The sequence below is a fragment of the Euphorbia lathyris genome, chromosome 1, assembly GCF_963576675.1.
Source record: "Euphorbia lathyris chromosome 1, ddEupLath1.1, whole genome shotgun sequence".
NCBI lineage: Eukaryota > Viridiplantae > Streptophyta > Magnoliopsida > Malpighiales > Euphorbiaceae > Euphorbia > Euphorbia lathyris.
Window position 1 is genome coordinate 102,295,971 of NC_088910.1, and position 13,646 is coordinate 102,309,616.

Sequence of the window (13,646 nt, forward strand, 5' to 3'; positions counted from 1 at the left end):
CTTCTATCCCTCTTTATATGAAATAACGATTAACGGATCTTGGGTTAATGGAAATAGGTTAAAATTTTTATATTTCCGCTGCCATAGGTTAGCCTTATTTCCATCAGTGGTATCAGAGCCTGCGTTAAATCCGTTATTTCATATATGAAAATTAAAAGGTTTTTCAATCAGATTGAATAAATATTTATAGGTAGGTTAATTAACAAATCTATTTTGATTAATTAGTTCTAAAGATAAATAAGTTTTAATTAATTGTTAATTAAAAAAAAAATTTATGCATATGTTCCTAATTATTTCGGTTGATGATCATTATAACAAAATCTATTAGTTTTATAGTTAGATTGATAAAAGTTAATTTTATTGATTCTAAAGATAAAACGGAAAATCTATAATAGGTTTTCTTATTTTCTGAAAATCGTTTTAAAACCGTTTTAAAACTGATATATATATATAATTATAAAAAAAACGGACAAAAGTTCGGGTTGCGCCGCAAGGCAGCAACCCGAACTGCTGTTCGCGGTTGCTGCCTCGCGGCAGCAACCGTGGGCGGCTGGGCGCTGCTGCCAAACGGCGGCGGCGCCGTGAGTCTCGGGCCCCCTTTGCGGGCCCGACACGAGAGGACCTCTATTTTATTTTAAAATTGTTTTTAAATAAAACTGAGTTTTAAATATATTCGTATATATATATATGTTTCAGAAATTAATAGTTTTATGTTTTGATTATCGAATGAAAAGTTTATTTAAAAGTTTGTTTTACCTATTTGTAAACCAAAAGTATTAAATGAATTGAAATCAAAATAATTGGGACATGCATAATTAAAGTTTTGTATAGTTGTATTAATCTAAAAGGTTAATATAGAAGATACGAAACTGTTAGAATTAAAATTGGATGAAAGTTAATTTGATGTGTTAATGTGATTAACCTAAATATTACATAAAATATTTATGTGATCAACCAATTAAATTTATTTAATTGAGTCTATGCATGTTTGGAGTTATGGACATATTTGGGCCTTCTTTTATTCTTTTGGTATTTTTGAAATAGGGCCTGCTGTCCTGCCTTTCTACTATCTATTTAAATTTCTCCTCTCATCTAGTTCCCTTCAAGTTAACTGAAGTTTTCTTTAGTAGAATAGAAATTAATATGTAATTTCAAGGCGCCATGGAGAAGACGGAGGACCTAAAGAGAAATATGTAATAGTTAGTATTTCCCTAGGTTTCGCCTTTTATTCCGTCTCTGGCTCGACGGAATAATTTAGATGATATGTCCATAACGCCAATGTATGTGTCTGATGTATGCTAAAGCAAATCAAGACTAAGTTAGATTATGAGACTTAAAATAAAAATCTCTCACTAATTAAAAGTTAAGTAAATAAGCAAGTTATTAAAATCGGTTGCCCCTCCCTAATATTATAATTCAGCTGACAGTACTGGGGGCCTTTGGGTTATAGTAACACCTGAATTATCGAAAATCGTTCTTTCATGAATATGGGGTAATACTTAAATTAGATTATGATAATTGGAAGAGAAAACTCATGTTGTCATAAACTAATGGGCAATATGGTTGGGATTAATGTGAATAGCATATTAGTTACTAATGTGGTTAGTAACCCAATAACCTAGGAATCACATCAAAGATGTGATTGATTACATGAATCTACCTAACAAATGAGACTAGCTTGTTGAGCAAACTCAAGGTGAAATCTCAGGAGTTAGGATCCTAGCTCACTAAAGGATTTGCGAAATTCTTCGAATTAATATGGAGGGCTATTAATTTGGCAAAATAGTGGGAGCAATCTAAAATAAACAAAAGGCCTATAATTTTAGATTGATGTATTTTAAAGCAAATGAATAACGTACGTTTACTCTTTCTCACTCTCAGGTTATATTAAAACACTCTTAAAATCATGACTAACACCAATCTGCAAAATATACTTACTGATAACAAGTTGAACAGTTCAAACTTCACCGACTGGTATCGCAACCTCAAAATCGTTTTGAAGTTCGAGAAGAAAGGGTATGTACTTGATACACCGATACCCCCTTACCCGGCGGATGGTGCTCCCTATCAAGAATTTTATGCTTACTTGAAGCATAAGGCTGATGACGATCATGCGGGAGACATCATACTTGCATCAATGACACCGGAATTGAAAAGGCAACATGTAGAAATGGATGCCTATTCCATGGTCGCGCACCTGAAAGAGTTGTTTGTGAATCAAACTCGGTGCGAACGCTACGAGATAACAAAGCAGTTATATAGATGCAAGATGCAGGTGGGCACATCTGTGATGGCACATTGTGTCAAGATGATTAGACTTATCACCAAGTTTTCTAGTATTGGAGACGCGATGGATCATGAACTAAATGTAAACTTACTTCTTCAATCCCTCCCCGAGAGTTACTCACAGTTCATCATGAACTACCAAGTGAGTGGCTTGCAAACCTCTCTTGAAGAGCTTGCAAATATGCTCGAGACAGTCGAGCCCAATATGAAAGAAAACGAGAGGATACCGGCCCTTGCTATTGAAGGATCAAAGAAGAGGAAAGGGAACTCTCCCAATCCAAACAATCCTAAGAAGGGCAAGGGGGCCATGCTCACCGAAACAAAGGGAAAGGAAGTGAAGAAGCCCAAAGGAGAGGGCCACTTTTGTGGTGAAGAAGGGCATTGGAAAAGAAACTGTTTGGTGTACCTAGCTACCCTCAAGAAGGGAGAAGCCGGGACTTCAACATCTGGTATGTTTTATATTGAAATAAATACAATTTCACAGTCTGAATCTTGGGTATTAGATACCAGATGTGGATCTCATATTTGTACAAATATGCAGGAACTAAATCGGACTAGGGAATTGAAGAAAGGGAGCATAAACTTGCGAGTAGGAAATGGAGCAAGAGTTGCCGCCCTCGCCATTGGAGATTATGCTTTGAGCTTGCCCTCTGGGCTTGTAATAGAATTAGGGAACTGTTTGTATGTTCCAGAAATGTCTCGTAACATTATTTCTATTAGCCGTCTTGTTGACGACGGTTTTCATATTTCAATAAAAGACAAACATTGCGATTTTTATAGAGATGGGATTTTCTATTTTTCAGGAATATCACAAAATGGGATTTATGTGCTAGATGACAAAATTTCTGTTTTCGCAATTGATACCAAAAGACATAAGCTAGATAATTCAACTTACTTGTGGCATTGTCGTTTAGGCCATATAAACAAAAGACGCATGCTTAAGCTACATCAAGATAGGCTTATAAATTCAATTGATCCTAAATCATTGGAAACATGCGAAGCATGTTTAAAAGGTAAAATGACAAAGACACCCTTTAGCAATAAAGGTGAGCGTGTATCAGACACTCTAGGATTAATACATTCCGATGTATGCGGTCCTATGTCAGTCCAAGTAAGAGGAGGATTCAGATACTTCATAAGCTTCATAGACGACCATACCCGATATGGTTATATCTACTTGATGAAGCACAAGTCTGAAGCTTTTGAGAAATTCAAATGCTTCAAAAATGAAGTAGAAAATCAATTAGGAAAGAAAATAAAGATACTTCGATCCGATCGAGGTGGCGAATATCTTTCAGATGATTTTCTGAATTATCTAACTGAATGTGGGATATGCTCACAATGGACACCTCCCTATACACCACAACACAATGGTGTATCCGAGAGGAGGAACCGTACCTTACTAGATATGGTACGATCCATGATGAGCATAGCATTACTTCCAAAGACATTCTGGGGCTATGCCTTAGAAACTGCCCTCTTCACCCTAAATCGAGTACCAACTAAATCCGCTAGTTCCACACCATATGAATTGTTCGTTGGTAGGAAACCCACATTCTCATTCATGAGAGTATGGGGTTGTTCAGCTTTTGTCAAACGCATAGCGTCAGACAAACTAGATTCTAAATCTGATAAGTGTTTCTTCATTGGATACCCTAAGGAAACTGTGGGGTATTACTTCTATTATCCAGATGATCAGAAAGTAATAGTATCCAAGCACGCAACCTTCTTGGAGAAAGAGTTTCTCGAAGAAACAGAAAAGGGAAGCATGATTGAACTTGATGAAGTTCAAGAACAAGAAACACCGACTGAAACAACAGAGGCGGTTGAGGAACCCGAAGCAGTCCCATTAGATGAGACTCAAGTGCCACCCATTCGTAGATCACAAAGAGTTCATGAACTCCCAATTAGATATGGTTTTCTAGTGGGAGATGATGATGACGTTCCCGTGTTAGATGACAAACCCGAAAACTACAAAGAGGCTCTTAACAGTCCAAATTCTAAAGCGTGGCTCGAAGCCATGGATTCTGAGATGGATTCCATGTACACCAACCAAGTGTGGACTTTGGTTGATCCACCCGAAGGGATAAACCCCATTGGGTGCAGGTGGATCTTCAAAAAGAAGACTGACATGGATGGAAAGGTTAGCACCTACAAAGCTAGGTTAGTAGCGAAAGGATATCGTCAGAAACAAGGAATTGATTATGACGAAACTTTCTCTCCTGTGGCTATGTCCAAATCAATCAGAATAATGCTCGCTATTGCCGCTCACTACGATTACGAGATTTGGCAAATGGATGTGAAAACAGCTTTCCTAAACGGAAACCTGCTTGAGGATGTATATATGATGCAACCTGAAGGTTTCACATCAAAGGATGCAAACAAGGTTTGAAAACTTCAGAGATCCATTTATGGACTCAAGCAAGCATCAAGAAGCTGGAACAAGCGTTTTGACGAAACCATAAAATAATTTGGTTTCGAACAAAATTGCGAAGAAGCTTGCATTTACAAGAAAGCAAGTGGGAGCTCAGTTGCATTTCTGATATTATATGTGGACGATATATTATTAATGGGAAATGACATAGCTCTACTACAGTCGGTAAAAGTATGGTTATCAGGTAACTTCTCCATGAAAGACCTTGGTGAAGCAGCTTATATACTTGGTATAAAGATCTATAGAGATAGATCAAGAAGACTGCTTGGTCTTTCACAGGCTACATACATCGAAAAGGTGCTAAAGCGGTTTAGCATGCTTGAATCGAAACGAGGTAACTTACCCATGGTACATAGAGTAAAGTTAAACAATCATCAATGTCCTAAAACCGAAGATGATAAGAAACGCATGGCTGTAATCTCGTACGCTAGCGCAATCGGTTCGATTATGTATTCTATGCTTTGCACTAGACCTGACGTAGCGTTCGCATTAAGTATAACGAGTCGTTACCAAGGTAATCCGGGAGACGAGCACTGGAATGCCGTTAAGAACATTCTTAAGTACTTGAGAAGGACTAAAGACATGTTCCTAGTGTACGGAGAAGGGGATCTGAAAATAGAAGGATTTTCAGATGGAAGTCATCTCACAGATGAGAACGATTTTAAATCCCAATCAGGATACCTGTTTATCTTGAATGGGGGCGCGGTCAGCTGGAAGAGTTCCAAGCAAGGAAGCGTAGCTTTCTCTACGATCGAGTCAAAGTATATCGTTGCTACGGAAGCAGCAAAGGAAGCAGTTTGGATTAAGAAGTTCATTACTGAACTTGGTGTGGTGCCTGACATTGTAAATCCCATTACACTGTACTGTGATAACAATGGAGCCATTACGCAAGCAAAGGAACCACGGTCTCATAATGCATCCAAGCATTACTTGAAGCGATACCACATTGTAAGAGAAATTGTGGCAAAAGGAGATGTGAGAATAGAAAGAGTACCTACTGAGGACAACGTTGCAGATCCGTTGACAAAGCCCTTAACCCAGAAAGTACATGATCATCATCTTAGTTCTACTGGGATAAGTTGTAGAAACAATTGGCTTTAGTCCAAGTGGGAGTATGTTGGGGTTTAGTGTCCTATAGACAATTGTTCTAGGATACAAACTTAATGTAAATGAAGTGTTCTTTATATCATTTGTTTTAATGAGATATGGTTTCATAACTATATAAAGGCAATCCCTTTTTAAGAACTAAATAAAGTCTAATAAAAGGAAATCCATAAGTTTGTTTAAAGTGATTATAAAGTGTTCATACAAGCATGAATGTTTAGGATTGACATATCGCTGCTGAGACTTGCATGTAACAATATCTTCTGTCGAGACAGAAAGCTGATCTCACAAGCTTCATATATACAGATATCTGGACAGTTACATGGATCCAATGAAAAGAAGTTCATTAGGATTGGGGACCCGACTTGAGATAACAGGATGGGTAGATTCATCCTTGTCACCTGTTTATCTCATTGGTATTAATAGGTATAAGTAATCCTCAGACTCAAAGGAATGTTAATTAGTGATTCTGGATTACGGAATGTGATGCTTTGATCCTGTTGTAACACGATCCATAACAGAGATGACTCTGGGGTGTGAACGGCAGACGTTGGGTATCATAGAAAGTAATTGCAGGATAATTATACATTGGATTGAGCATTTGTCACTCCCGATAAATGGGAGATACGTCCATGGATCGCGTGTGGAAGACTCGACTCTAAATCCTTGCAAGGTGATAGCTTAAGACTTGAAATACAGATTTCACTTAACCTATCTAATTGGAGTTTGTTGGTCCCTTGTAAGGTTGCAAGTATAGTTCCAAGGGGGGGGGGTTAGGAACTATTTAAACTTTTTTTGCAATTAGGGCAGACTTCTTTTTCTAAGGAAAAAGGTTTTAACAGCGGCGCTGAGTAAACAGCAAGATACTGGCTTAGTCAACTGGTGACTAGGTCAGTTTCTTGGCTTGAGTCAGGAGATAGCACTTAGAGTCTATTCCTGAGCTCAGACGTTTAACGCGCACAACTCAACTTGACCTCTTTACTTGGTCAGTTTTTGGTTATTTTAAGCAAGCAATATAAATAAGGAGTTAAATGTAAGAAATACTTTACTCAGCAGATTTATCCAGGTTCGGCTTCTTCTAAGCCTACGTCCTGTCCCCGGAACACGTTCCGAGATTTCGAATCCTCTACTGAGCTCTTTAAAGGTAGAGCCTCAAACCTTTTACAATCTTAGCAACTGAGTGTAACAAGAGTACCTTCCTCTATACCTCTACTCAGTCCTAATCTCTCGCTGAGTACTATAACTGAGTACTCAGCCTCTCATTTCTAATCTCTAGGAATGATAAGTGTTTTGTCCTATACAAAGATTTGCTAAGACACTTTAGACGATTGAAATAATCACTCTAGACTTTTACACAGATATAAGAATTGTAGTGTAAGATTTGCTTTGCTTCTTTGCTTGCAGAACTTGTGTAGAAATTTGGTCATCGTAATGGCTTGATCAAGTTCTGTGTTGAGTGAAGCTTCTGATGGCACTATTTATAGAGACGTCTGGGCATCGGTCATTTCGAATTTCGAAATAACCATTGGAGGGAAACGGCTACATGTCGTTGTCATCCTGACTTGCTCAGAGCTCTCGGCCAATCAGAATTGTGTATCTTCTGTCCTCGGTCAGCTCAGCAGACTGTCTCTCCTTTTATGGTAAAGTCAACTGGACAGCATACTGTGTCGTCTGAACTTTACTCGAAGGGGAAATACTTTGTCTGGAAGTTTTCCTTGGCCAGCTGCTGTCTTGTACGTTTGTCGAATCTACTCAGCAGCTTCATCTTGAAGTTGTTCCCGAAGGTCTTCTAGATCCTTCTTTTGCTGAGTTGCGTTTTGTTCAAAACGGCAACGTCTTGACAAACGCGGGCCGAGTTGTACTGAGTTGTTTGACTTGGGCCTTGACTTCCGTATTGAGCTTGGGCCTTTTAATTCTTGTGTCTTATAAACAGTTTTAACTCAACATTGAACAAACACATTAGTAGAATTAAATCAAAGCATTTAAACTTAGTGTGTTTAGAATATGTATTTTAATTATACTTAAACAATTTTGTCAAATCAAAATTTATGTGGAAAGGTGTTTCAACAAACTCCCCCATTTTGATGTTGGCAAAACTATTCAGCGAGGAACTCAGTATGAGCTCCCCCATGATAGTTGACCTTTTATAACTTGGCAAACTCCCCCGTAAGGGTTGAGCTACTGACTTAGTTTTACTCTAAACATTTAAGGTTTAATCAAGTAAGTCTAAGGTCAGTTTTCAGATAGGTCGGCTAATTCAACATATTCTATTTACTCAGTATTAAGCGGAAGGTTTAATCATATAGAGTGCGTTGAGTAATTTGTTGTTCAATGAGTTCTTAACAGTTAGTGTTTTATAAACACATAGGTCAATGTCAAACATGTTATCAGCATTTGATGTAGTCAATAAGATTTATAAGTATAAAGCATAGCTGATTTAATTGAAGATACATAATGACTCAGTACTTAGTAACATATATCATAACTCAAGAATAGGAATAAAAGATGCAGATATGATATATAGATAGTAGTCAGTGTTTACACAACAAAACTAATAGATAAGGTATATAGATTACATCTGACTTAGTCTATACTGAGCTAGCATATCTATTTCTTTTTCTTGTGTTGAGACTGACTTCGCTCATGCTGAGCTCTAGCTGTTTTATCTTTCTCCCCCGTTTTGTCAGCATCAGGAGGAGGAAGTTTGAAAGCATCAGTTAAGACAGCTCGAGTCAGTTCTTTAGACAGCTCCTTAAGTTTGTCAGCGCTTTCATTGACGCTATCAAAGATTACAACTCCATCAGTTGATACCTCTGCAGGTATGTTGAGGTCAGCAGCACTGAGCATATTGACGCTAAATGCTTGAGCTTTGCCTTGCCAGATGAGAGCTTCAGTAAGACCAGCAAAGATTTGGTGATGAGGTCTTTAAAAGGGCTGTGTCATAATACTGACATTGAATATTGTTATGACGAATGTGGTTGAAGGTTTGTTGTATGAGAGACTGCATCTCATTCTGCTTCATTGCGTCAGTATCCATCTCTTGCTTATTCAGATTAAGCAAGCAAATAGCCTCACCAATTTGCTCTACTGAGCACTGATTGTAAGAAATCATTTGCTCGTTGGTCTTAAGTTGCTCGGTGTGAAGCTGAGCAAAAAGCATCTTTACTTCAGATGAGGTGGCATAGTCGGTGTGCACAGCTGACAATTTCTGAATTTGTTCTTGTAAGGAGTTCAAGTGTTGCACGATTGTCAGCTGAATCTCAGCCAGCTTGGCTATTGAATCCTGCTTAGCTTGCTGTGCTTGAAAAGTTATGATGACGTTCAGCAAGTCCTTGAGTCCCTTAACTTCGTTGAGAAGCTGAGTGACCTGGGAGAGCTGAGTAGTCTCAATAGATGAAGACCTAGCAGCAGGAGGAGTGGAATGTTGAAGGTCTCTGATCAACGCTTGAACTGAGTCAATGAGCTTTTTGCCGGACTCAGTAGCATTCACATAGCTTTGAGAGCCTTCAGGGACATCAGTGTGACCGGAAGGAAGAGGAGTGAAAGGAGTTACCTGGTCAGTGACTGGAATAGCATTCTCAATCTGCACTTGAGTTTTAGGTATAGTTGATTGATCGGCAGAGAGTTGAGTTGGAGAAGTGGTAATCCGAATACTATCTGTGCTGACGGCAGAAGTGTGTGGAGTCAGCACCATGCTTGAAGAAATGGCATGAATAGTGATCGGCTCAACCTGACTGGTTGAGGTGGCGGAAGCATTTTGGTTGGCATGTTCCTGTTGAGAAGAAACAGAGGCTTGCTTTTCTAATGGCGCCGATGTAGTGGAAGTTGGTTGGCGTTTGAAGAATTTTAGTTTTACTGAGGAGGGGTCCTTGGTTGTCTTTGAGATGACAAAGTCAGGAAGAGTTGGTGGTGGAACAAAATCTTCACTGACAGGCTTCTCACTGGCCTTAACCAACTTTCTTCTTCTACGAGGTGGAGTGACAGTCTGAGTAGGATCTCCTGAGTGAGAAGGAGAAGATTCGTGTTGCTCATCATGAGGCTGGTCAGCTTGTTCTTGGACTGGATCAACATTATGTTGATCAAGTACTTGCTCATCTCCAGCAGCAAACCTAGCATTGGCCTGCTCAGTTTCATGCCCACTGGCTATCTCCTCAGAGTCCTCAATGTCATCCTGACTGCTGGCTTCTTCTTCTTCATCATCGGTACTGTCACCATCAAGTTCTTCCTCAACTTGTGAGATGAAGTGATCATCTAGTTGGACCTCATGTTCTTCGGACTTAGCTACACCGCCTTGACATTGGGTGAAGTGAGAGTCACCCGGTACAATGAAGTCAGTAGGTATGGCATTGAAAGGAGTCGGTGTAGAAGGTTTCTGCTTCTTCTGAGGTTGCTCAGCAGTTTCCTCAGTTCCAGGCTCACCTTGCCTGCTTCGTTTCTCAGCTGACTTACCAGCTGACTTCTGCCTTTTTGCTGGAGACTCAACATTTTTGGAAGGAGTCTCATCAGTTTTCCTTTTGCGGGAAGCTGGGGCCTTAGTCCTTCGCCCTTTCTTTGGCTCAGAGTTCCCTCAGCTTGTCCAGCAGCAGCAGCTTTACCTTTCTTCAAAGGCTGTCCAAACTTTAATGCTCTCAGCGAGGCAGCTGTGATCTCAGTTCCTCGAGTCTTCTCCTCACCTTCGAGATCAACTTTATGGTCGATGAGGATTCTTGTGATGATTGATCCTAGCCTCAGCGTGCCAGTACTTCGAAGGAAACCAGCAACAAGAAAGACTGGCATATTGATGGGAGTGTACGTCAGCATATGCCATATAAAGCATTGCTCGAAGTTAGTTGCTGATGTAGTGCAGTTGATCTTTGGGTAGATGAAGTAGGTCAGCAAGTAATGAGCCATCTTCTGGTGCTGACCCATGGATGAAGCTGAGACTTCTCCTGAGTGGCCCTTAGGTTTGCAGAAGTTTTGTTCATACCCAGTGCCATCCTGATCTCCAGATCTTCTCAGCCTTGCTCCCTCAGTTTTTAATTTGAGAAGATTGCCTAAGTAGAGAGGGTTGATGAAGATGGTTTTCTCTTTCACCACTGTGCACAGATAGTCAGTGTTGTCATTTACAACTTTGAGGTTGTGGTAAAACTCCCTTACCAGGTCAGGATAGGTTTCATCCCTAACCGAAAACAGCTCCGTCCAGCCATTTTGTGAAATCCACTCGCAGAAGGGTTGTTCGTTTTGTACGAAGTTTTCTGATACCCATCTTGAGGGCTCAACTTTCCATTCGCGGACGTTCTCAAAGACCTTGGAGTAGGTCCTGAATTTTACAGGTTTTCCCTGACCAGAGGTTTGGCCAGCTTTTCCTTTGCTCGGCGAGGTTATTTTGGTAGGTTCCGGCACAGAGGTTTGCCTGGAAGTGTCATCGGAGCTGGGTTTAGAGTGGCCAGCACCGGAGATGTTGTGGGAATCCTTAGTCATTGTTGAGGATGGGAAATCTTAGAGGGATTTTGAGAGTAGGAATTTCTTTGCTTGAGAGTTCGATAAGCGTAAAGAATAAAAAATGGGGAAATACCCATTATTTATAGAGGTGATGTGTGGTGTGGATTTAATCGAATCCATGTGTCAGTTTTACCTTGGGATTTTGAACCGACAAAGATCCTGGCATTTATGACACATACGACGTATACATCATCCTAGGGCTATACGCGTGCTATTGCATTTATTCTAACGGATCTAACACTCAGCGTTTAGAATACTAATCGTTTGATATTCTGAGTGGTCAGTATTACATAAAGAGATGATTTCTTAGTTTAAGTCTAAACTAATTTACTCAGTGTGCAAGTTTACTCAGTATTTGCTGTTTAATTAGTTTCAATGAGTACACAGCAAAGACAATCATTCAGCATAGTAATTCACTCAGCATTCATATTCATTTAGCACAGGAATTGCTTCTCTCAGTATGCTGAACTGCTCACGGGCCAGTGGCTTCGTGAAGATATCCGCAAGCTGTTCGTCCGTTGGGACAAAGGTCAGCTTGATCTCACCTTTGAGTACATGGTCTCTAATGAAGTGATGTCTGATGCTGACATGCTTCATTCTGCTGTGTTGAATTGGGTTCTTTGAAAGATCAATTGCACTTTTGTTGTCACATTTGACTTCAATTGTCTTCGTTTGAACACCATAGTCTTCAAGCTGTTGCTTAATCCATAGGACTTGAGCAACACAATGACCAACAGCAGTGTACTCAGCTTCAGTGGTAGACAAGGCTACTGACGCCTGCTTTTTGCTAAACCAGGATACAAGACAGCTTCCCAAGAAGTGACATCCTCTAGAGGTGCTTTTACGTTCCAGCTTATCCCGTCCATAGTCAGCGTCAGTGTATCCGATGAGTGTAAAATCATGAGTATTTGGATACCATAAACCTGCGTTCACTGAGCTTTGCAAATATCTAAGGATTCTTTTTACAGCAATGTAATGAGATTCCTTAGGGTTAGATTGATATCTAGCACAGTAGCATACTGAAAACTGAATGTCCGGTCTACTGGCTGTTAAGTAAAGTAGAGAGCCTATCATACCTCGATATAATTTGCTGTCTACTGACTTACCATTCTCGTCAGCGCAGAGGACAGTGTCAGTGCCCATAGGAGTGGATATTGGCTTGCAATTTTCCAAATCATATTTCTTTAATATCTCCTTGGCATATTTGGCTTGACTGATGAAGATGCCATTCTTTCCTTGTTTAATTTGAAGATCGAGGAAGAAGTTGAGTTCTCCCATCATGGACATTTCAAACTCAGTCTGCATTTGTTTGCTAAACTCCTTGCACATTGATTCGTTAGTTGCACCAAATATTATATCATCAACATAGATTTGGGCCAGCAGGGTATCTTTACACTTTCTCTTAATGAATAAGGTTGTATCAGCTTTGCCCCTGACGTAATTTCTAGTCAGCAGGAAACTGGTCAACCTCTCATACCAAGCACGTGGTGCTTGCTTGAGGCCGTACAGAGCCTTTTTGAGTTTATAAACGTGGTTAGGGAATTTAGGGTCCTCAAAACCTGGAGGTTGATTAACATAAACTTCCTCGTTTATAACTCCATTAAGAAATGCACTTTTGACATCCATTTGGAATAATTTAAAGTTCATGTAAGATGCATATGCACATAGAATTCTAATTGCCTCTAGCCTTGCCACTGGGGCAAAGGTCTCACCGTAGTTAATACCTTCTTGCTGACTGTAGCCCTGAGCTACAAGCCTTGCTTTGTTCCTGACTACATTCCCTTGTTCATCCATCTTGTTTCTGAAGACCCATCTTGTTCCAATGGTCTTTTGACTCTTTGGATGAGGCACCAGCTCCCATACATCGTTTCTTCTGAATTGATCGAGCTCCTCTTGCATTGCGTTCATCCAGAATTCATCGTACTCAGCTTCAGCGAAATTCTTCGGTTCTTGAACTGAGACGAAAGCAACATTGCTAAGGTACTTCCTGAGTTGATTCCTCGTCATCAGGGTATTCCCAGCAGAATCAAGGATTGCACTTTCTGAGTGCCCTCTTGGAATCCTTATCTCTTTAGGTAGATTTATGTCTTGTGTTGTCTGTGTTTCAACAATCTCTGCAGAAGTAGATGGGTCAGTAAAAGTAATCTTAGGTTCACTCTTACTCTTGGTCAGCCTTTTAGTGAATGACTCAGTAGCTGGTTCTTGGTCAGCGGTGGTTACTGAGTGTGGATCATCTTCGGTCAGCGGCTGGTATCTACCTGCAGGGTTAGTTTCGTCGAACTCTACATGTACTGACTCTTCTAAAACTTGAGTTCGCTTATTAAAAACTCTGTATGCTTTG